The following is an 18385-nucleotide window of genomic DNA, read 5'->3' as shown; positions in this document are numbered from 1 at the left end:
CTTTAAAAATTATATGTCGGGTGATATCCCGCTTCCCAGCCTTTGAATACATTCGAGTGTGCCATTTGTTTCATAGCTTGTCTTTACATGCCTCCAACTGAAAATTTCTCTTGGTCTTGTTCTGAACGAACAGCGGAAGTGCGCATTCTCCACCAATTCTGGGCCGTCAATTAGCACGAATATATCCTTCATTGACTATTTCCAGCCATGTCCTCAAAATGAATCGAAAGCTCTAATTCTTTAAAGAATCGATTGACCTTCAGCATCTTTTAGTGTACTTATTTTTCTCATAGTGATTCGAACTTGCGATTAGAAGTTCATTAAATATTTTCATTAACATGCGAAAAGTTTTAGTCTTCTTTGCTGAACTTAATATCAGCCTTTATTCACTTTGTAGATAATGTTTTATGAATCTTATTTGGAGGCCTAATTCCAAATCACATATCTACAATAAGATATTATATAAGCTTATCATAAGTGTCATCAATCTTGCCTAGTAACAACTCTGATCTTCAATTTCCTTGTAAGAGATAATTCCACTTAAATCGAGGACGAAATTCCTGGAACTTCAGTATCAGTTTGATGTATTAATTATAGGCTGTATCCATACATGTACAATTCGTATTGTAATCGGGAGATAGTGGGTTTGATCCCCACTGTCGGCAGCCCTAAAGATGGTTTTCCGTGGTTTCCCATTTTCACACCAGGCAAATGCCGGGGCTGTACCTTAATTAAGGCCACGGCCGCTTCCTTCCAATTCTCAGGCCTTTCCTATCCCATCGTCGCCATAAGACATATCTGTGTCGGTGCGACGTGAAGCAAATAGCAAAAAAAAAAAAAAAAATCGTATTACAGCATTCCTCTTAAATGCTGTGATGTAAATTAATGATTTAAAATCAATGAACGCAACTTAATACGAAATATTGTGTCAGTACACTACAGGGGTATTCACTTTTAATATCAGAGTAACTGTAAATGAGACGATAATGAATTGCTACGCCGCTTACATCGATTATACAGTACACATCGATGTATTATGTGTTGAGTTTCCTTTAGCATTTAACATAATTTTACATACAAGCTGCGTCTAAAAATTCGGTGAATGATACCATAACAGAAAGAAAACGGAAGTTACATACAAAAGACCTTTAGTCGCCTTCAAATTATTCTCCAAAATACACTTCTGGCAACGTGTATACAGCTGCTGAAAAATTACAGCGAAAGCGTATTTTGGAATCGACCGAAGCACACATGTCGCACATCTTTGTATACCGGGTGAGTTGGCCGTGCGGTTAGGGGCGCGCAGCTGTGAACTCGCATCCGGGAGACAGTAGGTTCGAACCCCAATATCGGCAGCCCTGAAGATGGTTTTATGTGGTTTTCCATTTTCACACCAGGCAAATGCTCGAGCAGTACCTTAATTAAGGCCACGACCGCTTCCTTCCCATTCCTATGCCTTTCCTTTCCCATTGTCGCCATAAGACCTATCTGTGTTGGTGCGACGTAAAGCAAATAGCAAAGCATCTTTGTATGTCCGATACGTCAGCACAATGCGTGCCTATCAGGATTCCCTTGTGGTGGAAAAACCAAAAGGACGGAAACGAACTCCGCAATTCAGAAAAGGTCGAGGTAGTGTCCAGTAATCCCCCTACCCGAATCCCGCAACGTGTCCTTCAGGTAGAAAAACAAGTGCGTCCGGCTAGCTTGTACCTGACGGCAGAGAAGATCATAGTAGTGGTGAATCTAGTGCTGAGAAGGTAAGATACTGAAAAATGTTAGACGTTTAGGATAGTGAGACTGAAGATGGAGAACCGTGTAAAAGTAATGTATAGTGAAAGGGGTCAAACACTCCTACTTTTAAAAATCTTTACATTCAGACATTTTAGGAAAGATTCGGCTAAATAGTGTCGGCTCTGGTTCCGTACCAAAAACTGACAAGAAAACCAAAGAACGACATCCAGAAAAAAAAAAAAAAAAAAAAAAATGTGCGATGGTGAAATGGACAGAATGCACTTTTTGAAATGTGTTTCGTACGAAGTTTAAATACTATCGTTAGATTAAAAATATATTCTGAATGGAAGTACTTGCAAGTTTCGTACAGATCTTGAATGTCATCGCTAGCAGAGAAAATCACAGCTCTGCTGTTAGTTGAGGAGTTCGTGTACTGGCGGTAAGGGCAGTTTTGGGCAAGTTGCGGAATTCGAGTGTTGAGCAAGTAAAAGTTGCGGTGTTCTTGTGAGCCGAAGAGAAAGAAGCCTGCAGGCGCCAGAACCTGGGAATAGGGTTGATGTTCATGACGTGACGCATCACCAAGAGTGTCCTGTCCATCCGGAAAGCGTTTGAACTAGTCGTAAACACATTTTGTGCTTGCAGCTTCTCCTCCGTATTGAACCAAAATCGCATTCGTCCCCGTCGCCGTTTTCCTCATTTGTATGAAAATGAAAACCTACAAACTGTTTTCCAGTCATTGACCGGGTCAGGGATGGAATGAATGAATCATACATAGGCTATTAGTACGATGGGGTCGCCACTCCCAAAGTGATTTATTAATGACTGATAGATGCTATGAAATGAGAATGGAGAGTGTTGCTGGAATGAAAGATGACAGGGAACACCGGAGTACCCGGAGAAAAACCTGTCCCGCCTACGCTTTGTCCAGCACAAATCTCACATGGAGTGACCGGGATTTGAACCACGGTATCCAGCGGTGAGAGGCCGACGCGTTGCCGTCTGAGCCACGGAGCCTCTCCTCATTTGCTGCATTGTACTATGCAGTAATACGCAGTACGTCCGAATGGCCTGCTTCAGCTCCGTGTGTTCAACGCTACGTGGCGCTTCTCGAGATGTCTCTCTATTCACACACACGCGTGCACGCAGTGTTACCACACGTTGCCATTTTGATATTGGCCACCGTACATTTTAGACACACCTTGCATGTAAATAGACCTCACTACTTTCTTATCCCTTTCCCACCTGAAAACATTTTTGATGGTGTTGATTAATATACAGTAGTGCATCTTTGGGATGGCACAAGGTCTGAAAAAAAATAGAGAAAAATACTTTTAAAATTATTTCTGCCATATGTGTTCTGGAAAGGAATCAGTACACTCGTGCTGACTGGGTCTTTATTGTGCAAGTTTTTCCACTATTTGACACAAAGGAGTGGCAGAAGTAAAACATATTAAGTGGCTTGTAACTAATTGTTTGGGAAGGGAACATCAAATAATGACAAGAAGTTATATTGCTGACTATGTTTAACGTTACATTAAGTAATTAATATTGAAAAGATTTAGTCAAAGGTTCCGTTTAATCAATTTCTAGCAAGTCATTTCTCAACATTACACACGTGTGTGGAATATTTGGAGAGACAAAGCGACCATCATGCTTTATACAGGGAGTTCTGGTTTTAATTTTCCATTGACAAATTCCAGGTCTGGCACCTAATAGTCAACCACAGCAACAGAAACAATAACGAACACACTCCGCAAGACCCGCATATTAATTTCAGTCAGGGTTGATGTGGCGAAGGCGTCTCGTTAGCGCGCCAGGCTTGTTTTAAACTTTGGTACTTCGATACATAATGCGTGTGTTCTGGAACAGAGGTTCTCAATTTATTTTATTTCTTATTTTTATTTTTATTTTTGTTTTTCTAACTTTTGTTCACTGGCCTGTGTACTGAGTTTCCGCATCGCACCAGCGTGGGGAAGGGTTATGAATTCGGATGTTCAGGAAATGGCGTTATTCTTTTTCGTCTTTCTTTTTGGTTATTTGTTGGAATTAAGCACGAATTGGACGTTACTGATCACATTCACCTTTATTTTATAGGGCATATAAATGCATATTTTACCTTTCTTATTGTTTTGGTCACATTTCTGTCATTTTAGTTGCTTAAGGTCTTATTTTGATCATATTTTGCACCGAAAAATACACTGTACTTTCAATGTGATGTTCCATCTGTAAATGTGCTTGTGGCATGTTGACAAAACTAGAAGTTCTGGCCTCAAAGCTGAATAGTTGATATTAATTGTATCTTCTCTGAATTTATATCACTAGTCTTAGAATAATTCCCTTAAGTCATTCCCGTCTTCCGTGCAGGTATTTACGTCCAATGGAATGTCCCCCTTATTAAGCGACAAGGAAATACCACAAGAGTCTATCTTCTTACTGTCTTAGTACTTGTAGCTCGTAACCACTTCATGTAGCACTTAAATTACCTTTCTCGCCTCACCTTTCTTAAAACATTTAACAGAGACAATTTTCCAGACTTCATAGTTACGATAACACTGATAGAGCTGACATAAAGATACCTAAAGAAAGTGTAGTGAAAGTGTTAAATTAAGAAATTGCGTTAACGAAAATCCTCTTCTGCAAAGAATGTAAAGTAAGTGCTATAAAGCATTTTAATATCCAGAAGCATAGCAACACTGCTACACACAAAAATACTGAAATGAGTGGGGAATGAGGGGAAAGCATTTTTTCGTGTATTTTGCTTCAATTAAATGTTTTTTGCCCACGGCGACTGTGCGCGAATTCTTATTTCCGGTAACTAATATGATTTTCGTTGGTTTTCAAGAGCAGTGATGTGGTCTGTCACTATCGTGTAAGACTACAATATTAATTAAAATTACTGACCACAGTTTAATGGATGATAATGAATTTACGATGGAGACTAGTGGAATTAAGTTAAAAGAACTAGTAAGGAAATTAATTGAAGTACTGCAATAAGATATTGTAATCAAGGGCGTATTTTGAGCATTTCGATTGGCGGGAAATGATTACCGGAGGGTCCATGGGCTTGGCTTTTGAGAGCAATTTGCGACCACAAAATTATTCCTAATATTCTATATTAATAACTTTAATTTAATAAAGAAACCTATGCAAAGGAAAGAATGTTCACACAGAATTAAAAACAAACCTAATTCAAATGTATTTGCTACTTGGCCTGTTTTTATCCTAAAAGAAAGAATCAAGCAGACAATATGGACACAAAACAAAACTTTTCTTTAGTTTACATAATCCGATCACATCATATTTTTACACAAAATGAAGACTTCTCTTTTCATTTGAATTAAAGTCATTAATTACTTTTGAAAAGGCAACATCAGTACTCCTTCTGATAACCAAACAGCCAAAGAGGATTACCTCTCCTGGGCGATCGTGTCCCTGCAGTATGTTTATAAACGCCGTGGGCATGAAAATTGCCTCTCACAGGTTGATGAATACATTAGAACTGTAAAAAAAGGGGGAAGTTCAAAAATGAGAGCGAACACACTTTTCAAATACTTCTGTGCAAGAACGGCAGATTTTTCTCAGATACGTTTGTTTTTTTAATCTTTCGTTTGGTTCACTGAGCAAGCATTAAACAGAGTAACGAAAAAGATATTTATAAATTATGTATTCCTATATATGTAACTATGTTATAACAGAGAAGTAAAGAGACTAAGAAGGAGGTGCAGGTTGAAAAGAAATAAGAGTTACAAGTGGCTGTGGGGGTAAGGAGAAATTGAAGGAACTTACTAGGAAGTCGAATCTAGCAAAGAAGTCAGCTAAGGATTAAATGATGGCAAGCATAATCGGCAGTCATACAAATTTTAGTGAAAAATGGAAGGGTATGCATAGGTACTTTAAGGCAGAAACAGGTTCAAGAAGAAAATTCCAGGAATAATTAATGAACAAGGGGAGTGTGTATGCGAGGATCTTCAAAAGGCGGAAGTATTCAGTCAGCAGTATATAAAGATTGTTGGTTACAAGGATAATGTCCAGATAAAGGAGGTGACTAATACTCAAGAAGTATTCAAATTTACCTACGATTATTGATTGAGTCATCAGTCCATAGGCTGGTTCGATACAGCTCTCCATGCTGCCCTATCCTGTGCTAACCTTTTCATTTCTGCATAACTACTACATCCTACATCTGCTCTAATCTGTTTGTCATATTCATGTCTTGGTCTACCCCTACCGTTCTCACCGCCTACACTTCCTTCAAAACCACCTGAACGAGTCCTGGGTTGTCTCTTCTTCTGGTCAAATTTCGCCAAATCGATCTCCTCTCGCCAATTCGATTCACTATCTCTTCATTCGTGATTCTATCTACCCATCTCACCTTCAGCATTCTTCCGTAACACCACATTCAAAAGCTTCTGTTCTCCTTCTTTCCGACCTAGTAACTGTCCATGTTTCAGTTCCATGCAATGCCTCGCTCCAGACGAAAGTCTTCAAAAAAACCTTTCTAATTTCTATATCAATGTTCGAGGTGAACAAATTTCTTTTCTTAAGAAAGGCCTTCCTTGCTTGTGCTAGTCTGCATTTTATGTCCCCCTTATTCTACCATAATCAGTTATTTTACTACTGCGACTATCACTCACTAATTTAAAAATATAAAATTGAATTAGAATGAAAAAATATTAACATATTCATGTAACACAATACTCAATTGTCGGACTATGTACTCACACTCAGTTCTTACCTGATTACTTACACATACAATATATGATGGGCGCCAGCTACAACTCAATGCAGTAATAATAGAATGAGAGCCTTGAATATCTCTAGGGTGTGAGGTAATAAGCTTACTTAGGCAGCATAACATATAGGTTCTAGGAAGAGATTGTCGTTTTGGTTCTCCATTAAATTTGAGGTTATCTAATTCTACCATTGAAATAAAACGATAAATTTGATATTGAACAAAATACTGTATATTCTTTAAATTTCGTCTTAAAATAGTAAGATTTGCTGCGATAAAACAGATGAGAATATAAAATTATGGCATTACAACTGAAAGAAACTAGGCATTAAATTTGAATTCCTCTTGACAAGACATTTAAAAGTTGTACAAGAAATTTATCCCTCACTGGTTGACATAACAGTACCTTTAATACTTTGAGTGCAATTACGACGTATTCCTTTGAGATGGTGTCATCTGTAGGTATCTCAAGCCTAATTTGGTGATGTATCCTTTTTGTTTCACTGACGGGATATAGCATGGCTTGAAATTAGATTCACACTTGACAATCAACTTTACAAGTAATTCACTGATAACTGTCAGCCTGAATTACGACGACTCAATATTCGGCTGTCACCACACTGACACAAAAACTCGACCGAACAGATATACGAAACACACTCCGAACATTTAATCCATATGATGACTGACGACTAAGTATCCATGTGACTGCTGCTTCTCCATCTCACGGACTGACTACTACCATCTCAGTAGCACTCCGTATGGCAAAGTTCGGTATCCAACTGACTTCATGGCAAGTCTCTCCATTTATCTCCTTCCACTCAACTGCTTCCGACAAGCTGAACTCTCCAAGTGACTGACAGACTGAGGCCTCTCCATCCAAATGACTCCTCACTACCATCGCTACAACACTCCTTGGCAAGTCTCTCCATCCAAACAACTGCCGCAATAATATACGGTCAGCTTATATAGGCATTAATTGACACCCACCCGTAATCTCCCAAATTAACAATGATGACACCCCCACCCAACTCAAAGTGTTCCAGGTTATTGTGAAATTGCCTAGGTCACTCTAGGTGTTTCCCCGAATATGAGCTCATCGCTAAATGCACACAATGACAGAGCGATGACTCGACAGCAGTAATGCAACACACATATCCACATCTAATATTATGCATCAACTCTTATTTTACATGTTTTCAATGCTAATCTACACATATATACAGTATATACAGTACACACATAACAAATTAACTACAGTCAAGCAAGCGATAATCAATTACTACACAGAGAAATCAGATTAGAGAATAGAATTAAACAATAATAGTTACAATAATAGTAATAATAATACAAATCTAATAATAAGAAGAAAAAGAAGAAGAACAATACAGAGACATTAATAATAATAATAATAATAATAATAATAATAATAATAATACAGATATAAACTTGTAACGGGATTTTAACCGTTACACTACCCAAGTAACAATATTCATCTACTTCCTTTAAGACCTCATTTCCTAATCTAATTGTTTCTGCAACACCTGACTTTGTTCAACCACACTCCATTACTTTTGTTTTGGACTTATTTATTTTCATCTTGTATTCCTTCTCCAAGACTCTGTCAATACCACTCAGTAATTTCTCCAGATATTTTGCAGATGCAGATAAATAAACAATATCATGGGCAAATCTTAGGGTTTTGATTTCCTCTCCTTGGACTTTGATTCCCTTTCAAATTCCTCTTTGATTTCCTTTATCGCCTGTTCTATGTAAACATTCAAAAGGAGAGGGGACAAACTGCAGCCTTGCCTCACTCCTTTCTGTATTGCTGCCTCTTTTTCAAAGCCTTGGACTCTTACCACTGCAGACTGATTTTTGTATGGATTGTAGATAATTCTCCTTTCTCGGAATCTGATCCCGATCACCTTCAGAATCTCAAACAGCTTGGTCCAATCAACATTATCGAATGCCTTTTCTGGATCTACGAAAGCCATGTACGTGGGCTTGTCTTTTTTTAATTCGGTCCTCTAAGATCAGACGTGTCCGGCCCCGCGGTGTAGGGGGGCAAGGCGTCCGCTTGTCACCCGGCGGCCCCGGGTTCGATTCCCGACCGGGTCAGGGGCCCTGGTCTGGGGACTGGGTGTTTGTGTCGTCCTTAATGTTCCTTTCCTCACATTCAACACTCTACACTTCCAGAATTCCAATCACACAGCAGGTTCATATCATATGGTGCAAGTAGGGGAAAAAGATCTCTATAGGTCGACGCCCGTACAAATAGCTTTTTTTTAATTAAAAAATAATAATATCAGACGTAAAGTCAGGATTCCTTCACGTGTTCCCACATTTCTTCTGAAGCCAAATTGATCTTCTCTCAACTCAGTTTCAACTTTCCATTCCTCTGCTATTTGGTTTACGTCGCACTGATACAGATATGTTTTATGGCGACGATGGGACGGGAAAGGCCTAGGAATGGGAAGGAAGCGGCCGTGGCCTTAATTAAGGTACAGCCCCGGCATTTGCCTGGTGTGGAAATGGGAAACCACGGAAAACCACCGTCAGGGCTGCCGACAGTGAGGTTCGAACCCACTATCTCCCGATTACTGGATACTGGCCGCACTTAAGCGACTGCAGCTATAGAGCTCGGTCCCTTTCTTCTGTAAATAACACGTGTTAAAATTTTGCAACGTGACATACTAAACTAATGGTGCGGTAGTGTTTTCAATTGTCAGCACCGACTTTCTTGGGAATAGGTATAACAACATTCTGCCGAAAATCGGATGGCACTTTTCCTGTATCATGAAATGTCGTATGGCTTTTAGTGCCGGGATATCCCAGGAAGGGTTCGGCTCGCCAGGTGCAGGTCTTTCTATTTGACACCCGTAGGTGACCTGCCGTCGTGATGAGGATGAAATGATGATGAAGACAACACATACACCCAGCCCCCGTGCCATTGGAATTAACCAATTAAGGTTAAAATCCCCGACCCGGCCGGGAATCGAACCCGGGACCGTCTGAACCGAAGGCCAGTACGCTGACCGTTCAGCCAACGAGTCGGACTTCCTGTATCATATATCTTACACACTAAATGGAATAACCTCTCCATGCTGATTTATCCTAACGCAGTCAGAAATTCTGAGGGCATGTCATCAATTCCCGGTGCCTTACTCCTACTTCGGTCTCTCAAAGCTCTGTCGAATTCTGACCTTAAACTTGGGTCTCCCATGTCATCAGAATCAACAGCCTCTTCTGGTTCCAGAACCCTATCATCTACTTCTTTACCTTGATACAACAGTTGGATATTTTCCTGCCATCTTTCTGACGTGTCTTATTTCCCTAGAAGTGGTTTTTCTGATATTTTAATATTCATATACCTAGTTTTCCTTTCTCCAAAGGTTTCCTTGAATTTCCTGTATGCAGCATTTACCTTTCCTAGGACGACACAACCTTCAATATCTTTGCATTTCTCTTTCAGCCATTAATCTTTAGCTGTCCTGCACTTACTATCTACTTTATTCTTTAATAGCCTGTATTCTTTTCTGCCCTCCTCATTTTATTGCATTCTTGTACGCTCGTCGTTCGTCAATCAGGTCTAGTATCTCTTGAGTTATCCATTGTTTCTTAGTTGATCTTTGCTTTCTTCCTAACTTTTCTTCAGCAGCCTTACTGATCTCATTCTTCATGACTGTCCATTCTTCCTCTACTATGTTTCCTTCAGCGTTTTCATTTAGTCCTTGTGTTACATGTTCCGTGAAACAATCCCTCACAAACTTTTCTTTCGACTTGTCTAGAGCCCATCTCCTGGCATTCCTTTCTTCAATTTCTACAATTTCAGATGGCATTTCATGACCAACAGGTTGTGGTCAGAGTCCACATCTGCTCCTAGGAAAGTTTTGCAATCCAACACCTCTTTTCTGAATCTCTGTCTAACAGGGTGCGAAATTGCGGGGGGGAAGGGACGGCCCCCACACCGACAATTTTATCTCAAAGGTCCCCCCCCCCACTAAAATTGCCCGGAGGGATTCTTTCATTATAAAATTATGAGGAAAATGTAGAACACATATAATTTATGACTGAAATTAATGATTTTTACTATACATATTTTTATGAACACATCAGCAATAATTCAAGTGACAGCCAGACCTTCAGCAATAAAACAACGCAGCAGTGGCAATCCGGACCTGAAACCTATTATTCATGTTTCACTCTGACAAGTCCATCTGAAATCCGGGAAAAAATATAAATTACTTGCAGTTCTCCTCCTTTGTAATTTCTCTAAGTAGCTCGAGCTTACACCACTCCTGTACTTCTTGGAGAGGGTGTGTTTCCGATAAGTAGCCAATAGAACAATATTCACTTAAGCAGTGTACAAACCGACAAAATTTTTCAGTCAAACCTTAGCCCTGATAGAGGAAGGTTCCACAAATAAAGCAATAAATCAGGACAAATCGCGCATCGTCTGGCCTTTCGTAAGAAAGCGACAGTCTCTCAATACTTCTCAGCTGATTGGAATAATGTTCTATTGTTTATCATTCTCGTTATAACAACAAAATTCAAAATTCAAAAGAAAGAGGTGCAATCTACATTTGTCTGAGGGGGAGGGGGTAATTAAATTACAGGAGAAATTTAATCCCCCCCGTGCAATACTCTCTGAATAAACACTAGTAGTTAAGCCCTATGTCCCTCTCCCCATTTATTTCTGATTTCGCACCCTGCTGTCTAATCATAATAAAGTCTATTTGATACCTTTCAGTGTCCCCAGGTCTCGTACATGTATACGGCCGTCGTTTGTGGTGTTTGAGCCAAGTGTTAGCAAGGACTAAATTATGATCGGAACAGAATTCAACCAGCCGGCTTCCTCCTTCATTCCTTCGTCCCAGTCCGAATTCTCCTACTATGTTACCTTCCCTTCCTGCCCTACCACTGCATTCCAGTCTCCCATCACAATTAGATTCTCGTCACCTCTTACATATTGTATAAAATATCCTATCTCTTCATTTATTATTTCGATTCCTTCATCATCTGCTGAACTAGTAGGAATATAGACCTGCACTATTGTGGTGGCCATTGGCTTGGTGTCCATATTGACGACAATAATTCTTTCACTACGCTGGCCATAGCAGCTTACTCGCTGTCCTATTTTCTTGTCTGTCTGTTAGGTCATCAGCCCAGAGGCTGGTTGGATCCTCAAATAGCACCACCAAAAGTTATGCGGTTATAAGGAAACCTCAAAAACCAATGGCACCACCAAAATGAGGCGTACTAGGCAAGACGAGGAGTGAGGTAGTTTGCCATTGCTTTCCTTACTGGGTCAGAAAGTGCTATTGTAGCACGACTGACCCTATGAATAACACCTTTCATAACACTCAGATGCACTAGTCGTGCTCTGAATGTCATTACTCAGCACCATCCATACCCCAGCAGCTTCCATATTGTCACAGCCATGGATGAGACTGGGACTTCGGTGAAAGCTACACTTTACTCTGGCCTGTACCAAGATATGGATACAAAAGTACTGTGTCCATCAAGAAATGGCAGCAGGCAACCTATTTTCTTATTCATCATTAAACCAACTCCTGCATTTCCCCTGTTCGATTTTGTGTTGATAATTCTGTAGTCGCCTGACTAAAAATCCTGCTCTTCCTGCCAACGTACTTCACTTATACCAACTACATCTAAGTTTAGTCTATCCATCTCCCTTTTCAGATTCTTTAACCTACCACAACGATTCAAACTTCTAACATTCCACGTTCCGACTCGCAGAATGTCAATATCATTCTTCCTGATGATTGCCCCCTCTCGTGTAGTCCCCACCCGGAGATCCGAATGGGGGACTATTTTACCTCCGGAATATTTTACCCGGGAGGAAGCCATCATCAGTACATCGTTCATACAGAGAGAGAGAGCTGCATGTCCTCGGGAGTTAGTTACGGCTGTAATTTCCCATTGCTTTCAGACGTGTAGCAGAATCAACATAGCTAAGCCATGTTAAGTAATATTACAAGACCATATCAGTCAATCATCTAGACTGCCACCCTTGCAACTTCCGAAATGCTGCTACCCCCTTTCGATGAACCATTCGCTAGTCTGGTCTCTCGACCGATAACCATCCGATACGGTTGCACCCACGACTCAGCTACTTGCTTCATTGGGACACGCAAGCCTCCCCACCGCGGCAAAGTCACATGGTTCACACGATAACAACGATATTTACAGTATACAGAAGTTGAAAACTGTTGTAACCAAGGTTGCAGTTTACAGAACACAACTTTATTTGCTTCACTTTATGATATTTACACAAATAACTGAAATTTATTTTGAAGCAAAAAGGAATATTGAATCTTGAGAAAAGTCTGTCTTTATACAATATGTACAGGTTTGCAGTCTTTATATACACTTCTATCTTGAAAAGATAGTCTTTGTGAATTGACACGTTGATAGTCGAGAACTATCTGGCACACTAACATAAATGTTCATAAGAGTCCTTGTTTGTTGAAGTGCCTGAATTCCTAAAAAGCAAGTTCAATTGATTGAAGAAATTCCACCTAGCGAAACTAAGGGAGCTTGTATAAATTAGGGAATGAAAATGGCTTGTAAAAGAATTACGGAACATAGGCAGCGGAAACAGGTAAGGGAGCGGTGACCAGAGGTGAAACCTCGTACTGCCAGAAATTCAGTCCACCTGGTCGAAGCACATTTTCAAGAGGAGTAGCCTCCGTGCTCGACGTAGGGTGTATTCTGGAGCTGGACACCGGGGCAAGTGGGCAAGTGAGCAGGCCGGGAGCTCCTATTTATAGTACACTCGATGGTCAGGCACGCGCACTGAGGGCTGCGCGTCGAAGCTAGCAGAATGATACACAGGCGCGTGTGCAGCTGGCCGGCGGAGCGAGAAGGGAGCGCCGGACATACAACAAAAACTATAAAAGCAGCCGGAATTAATAAGATTTCGAGGGATATACTAAAGACTATGGGTTGGGAGATAGTATCATATCTGAAGTACTTATTTGATTATTGTTTGCATGAAGGAGCTATACCGAATGAATAGAGAGTTGTTGTAGTAGCCCCTGTGTAAAAAAAAGAAAGAGTGATAGACATAAAGCTGAAAATTACAGGCCAGTCGATTTGACATGAATTGCATGCAAGGTTTAGGAAAGCATTCTTTCTGATTATATTAGACTTGTTTGCGAAATTCATAACTGGCTCGATAGAAGGCAGTTCGGATTCAGGAAAGGTTACTCCACCGAAGCTCAACTTGTAGGATTCCAGCAGACATAGCAGATATCTTGGATTCAGGAGGTCAAATGGACTGTTTCGTGATTGACCTATCTAAGGCATTTGATAGGGGAGATCATGGGAGACTACTGGCAAAAATGAGCGCAATTTGACTAGAAAAAAAAGAGTGACTGAATGGGTGGCTGTATTTCTAGAAAATAGATCTCAAGAAACTAGAGTAGGCAAAGCTTTATCTGACCCTGTAAAAATTAAGTAGGGAATTCCTCAAGGCAGTAATATTGGACCTTTACGTTTTCTTATATACAAAAATTGTTTAAGTAACGAAGTGGAATCAGAGATAAGGGATTTTTCAGATGACAATATACTGTATAGAGTAATAAATAAGTTACAAGATTGTGATCACCTGCAAAATGACCCCGATAATGTTGTGAGATGGACAGTAGGCAATCGTATGATGATAAACAGGGTTAAAAGTAAGATTGTGAGTTTCACAAAGAGGAAAAGTCCTCTCAGTTTTAATTACTGCGTTGATGGGGTGAACGTTCCTTATGGGGATCATTGTAAGTAAATAGGTGTTGACAAAAGGAAAGATCTTCATTGGAGTAATCATATAAATGGGATTGTAAATAAAGGTTCCAGATCTCTGCACATGGTCATGATGGTATTTAGGAGTTGTAGTAACGATGTAAAGGAGATGGCATATAGGTCTCTGGGAGGATCCCAACTGAAGTATTGTTCCACTGTATGGGACCCTCACTGGGATTACTTGATTCAAAAACTGGAAAAGAAAAACAAAGAAAAGCAGCTCGATTTGTTCTGGGTAATTTCCGACAAAAGAGTAGCGTTACAAAAATATTACAAATGTTAGGCTTGGAATACTTGGGAGAAAGGAGACGAGCTGCTCGACTAAGTGGTATGTTTCGAGCTGTCAGTGGAGATATGGCGTGGAATGTCATTAGTGGACGAATAAGTTTGAGTGGTGTCTATAAATGTAGGAAAGATCACAATACGAAGATAAAGTTGGAATTCAAGGGGACCAATTGGAGCAAATATTCATTTATAGGAAGTGAGTTAGGGATTGGAATAACTTATCAAGGGAGTTTTCAATAAATTTCCAATTTTTTTGTCATCATTTTAAAAAAATTCTGGGGAACCAACAGTCAGAGAATTTATTACCTGGGCGATTGCCCTAAACGCAGATCAGTAGTGAGTGATTTGATGAATGTCCTTGGCTCCTAGTAAGAGTGGTGAATTCGTGCGGATTCCAGAAGCTAATAATAATATATATCAAATGGTTAATAAAAGTTTATTCGTTAAAACTCCTGGGGTGTCTGGACTCCTTGGACCCTGCCCCCCCCCCCACACACACACACACGTTACCTCTGGATACGTTCGCCCCTTTGTTCATCTATTATTCTCTTCCCAACGCAAGTGCAGCATTTCATGTATTCCGAATACAAGTGAAATGAAGGCAAGAATAAATAATTTGTGCAAAGATGCAATATTCTGATTTAGATTAAATAGAGTAATTTTATTGCAATAATGTTCATCGGACAGTGACGATGTCGCTGCGTTTGTGAAAGGGAATGAAGACAACGAAGTATTCCAAAAAGAAATCAAAAGTTAGCCAATCTTTTAGGATTACGAGGGAGAGAGCAAACGTAAAACAAAAACAAAACCGATTTTGTTAACACCGAGGATTATAACTGAACTTCGTTATGCCTCAAATGTCCTACGTCGTATCAAAATGTTCCTGGATTAGCTTTGCAGTGCGCCAACAGATGGCAGCGCAAGGTTACGTTAGCAGCCATTGTGGCCTTCAACCTTGATAAGGCAGTATACCACGAGAAACCGCTGTGTTAACATCGGAATTTGCTATAGTGGTGTTTTGGTGAACATATACGTGTGGTAGTCCCCTATTACATCATGGACAGAAAGAAGAAACAACAAACCAACGTGAAATTTTGCGTAAAACTGGGCAAATCGGCCACAAAGACAATTTTATTGAACATGCCTCGGCATGCGAAAGGTGATGACGCAATGAGTCGTACGCAGTGTTTCGGGTGACGCTGGTGGTTCACAGGTAGAAGAACTTCTATTGAAGATGAGCAATCTAGAAGCCTTTCCACGAGCATCGGCCTCAAAAATGTGGAATGAATAGGGGAACTTGTGCGTGAGGATCGTCGGAGGACGCTCAGCGATATTGCAGACATTATTGGTGTGTCGTACAGGTCAATGTAAACAATCCTAACATCCAACCTGAATATGCAGCATGTCGCTTCAAAGATTGCCTCCCTACTGCTCACCCCGGAGCAGATGGAACATCGCTTCGCAGTGTGGCAAGATCTCCATGGGCGTGCCGCAGAGAATCAATTGTTCACATCCGGGATCATCATCGGTGACGAGTTTTCAGTCAACGGGTACGACCGTGAGACAAACAGCAGTCGTCGCACAACAGAAGATCCTATCATCTCCACAACCGAAGAATGCGAGAATGAACCACAGCACAACGAAGACCTTGCTCATGTTATGTTTTGACATCCGTGGCATTGCTCATCGCGAATTTGTTCCCCCAGGGCCAGACCACAACAGAACGTTTTACTGAAATGTTCTGAAGCATTTGAGGGAGAATATTCGGCGAAAGCGAATAGATCTGTGGCGTGTGAAGAATTGGTTTCTCCAATACGACAATGCATCTAGTCACAGAGCACTCCTCGTCCGTGAGCTTCTCGTCAAACGGAACGTGTTATCACTTTCGCACCCGCTCTACTCATCAGATATAGCTCCCGCCAGCTTCTCCCTTTTCCCAAAGATGGCGATAAGGCCGAAAGGTCTCCATTTTCACACCATTGCCGAGATCAAGTGTGAATCGCCAACATTTCTGGATTCGCTGACGCAGAGTGTCTTCCAGGCCACATTCCAACAGTGGCAAAAACGGTGGGACAGTTGCATTACTGCGCAAGGTGACTAATTCTAAGGCGATGATGTTCAAACTAGAGTAAGTACTTCATCGTCAACAGAAATAGTTCGGGAACGTTTTGTTCCGACCTTGGACCTCAAGATTCCATCACTGATACTAGATTATTGTGACGTAATATTGAATGAATTAATTAATTAAGAAAAAGTCTACCGATCAGTAACTGGGAAGAGATTACTCATTTTTATATTGTTTTATTTTGCTATATATCTGTAGGCCTAAGGACCCGGTATGCTCTCCTAAAACTTTATTCACCGAGCTCGATAGCAGCAGTCCCTTAAGTGCGGCCAGTATCCAGTATTCGGGAGATAGTGGGTACGAACCTCACTGTCGGCAGCCCTGAAGATGGTATTCCGTGGTTTCCCATTTTCACACCAGATAAATGCTGGGGCTGTACCTTAATTAAGGCCACAGCCGCTTCCTTCCCAGTTCTAGCCCTTTCCTGTCCCATCGTCGCCGTAAGACCTATCTGTGTCGGTGCGACGCAAAGCCAATAGCGAAAAAAACTTTGTTCACGGACCGATGACCTAGATGTTAGGCCTCTTTAAACAACAAGCATCATCATCGTCATCATCAAAACTTTGTTATAATATTCATTAGTCTAAACATACGAGAAATTAAGTGTGCATAGGTCAGTAATATGTCCCTTGTGAGTGAGCACTCGTACGGTGAAATAATGTCTGACATGGTCTCTTGAGGACAACAATGAAGATGTTCATTGTCGATATATGCAGTCAGTTATTCAGAATACAAAATACTAAAGAAACATCACACTATTACAGAAATAAATAAAGTTGAATGGTATACTTGCATCCTTCTTGGACGTATCTTTAATCATTGAACTTAGATTTCGTGAAGCTTTTCCTTGACTTTAACAACGTCATGGAGTCTAGGATACCACCTCTAGCAACAAGTATCGTCTGTGTTTTCACCTTCCATCAATTTCTTTTCCCATATTTCTTTGGTAATATTGTTTCATTTTGTTGCTCTTTCTTTCTTCCATTCTCTGCTGCATAACTTCACAAGAATGTAAATGTCATGCTTGTTTTCAATTCTACAGAAATCTTTCTGATTGATATAAGATTGTTCTCTGATTTTTCTTTCTTCTGTACAGTCTGTTGTGCGTCAATTCTATATTTCTGGATTTTATTCATTTATTTTCTTATGGCCCAGATCCATTTCTGATGAGACATAGTTTTTACTCTGTGCGTTCTAATATGAGCTGGAGCAAATTTGTTACTTTCATTTACCTGTCTCAGTTTTATGCTCAGCTTGGTTTTGACGGTATGAAAGTGACTGAGGTATGAGCAATGTCATTATTTATGCAGCCAGTCCTTGTGATGAATGGTATGAAAATGTTGCGCATAGTGTGAGTGATGCTTGGAGTTCACAGACTTATATTGTCCCCACTATGGCAAACTAGCGAAAGTAACGAATTATGGAACCTGTAGTTCTGAAGTTTTTGTTTAGATTTTATTATTTGTACTCTAATATCTACCCTCTGATAAAGTCTCACATCTGCAGCTTGTTCTGTATGGCTAACACATAAAAAGAATAATGAAATATAAAAAATTTATTTGACTTGAGTAATCTCAACTTCTTTCAGCTCTCCTAATTATTTGACAATTTGCACATTTGTTAGTTTGCTAGAAGGGGGACAATATGAAATAGTAATCTCTACCTCAGTGATGAAAGCAACGGGAAATATCCGA

The sequence above is a fragment of the Anabrus simplex genome, chromosome 2, assembly GCF_040414725.1.
Source record: "Anabrus simplex isolate iqAnaSimp1 chromosome 2, ASM4041472v1, whole genome shotgun sequence".
NCBI classification, from domain to species: Eukaryota; Metazoa; Arthropoda; class Insecta; order Orthoptera; family Tettigoniidae; genus Anabrus; species Anabrus simplex.
The sequence above is the reverse complement of the archived record's forward strand: the minus strand, read 5'-3'. Positions refer to the sequence as shown.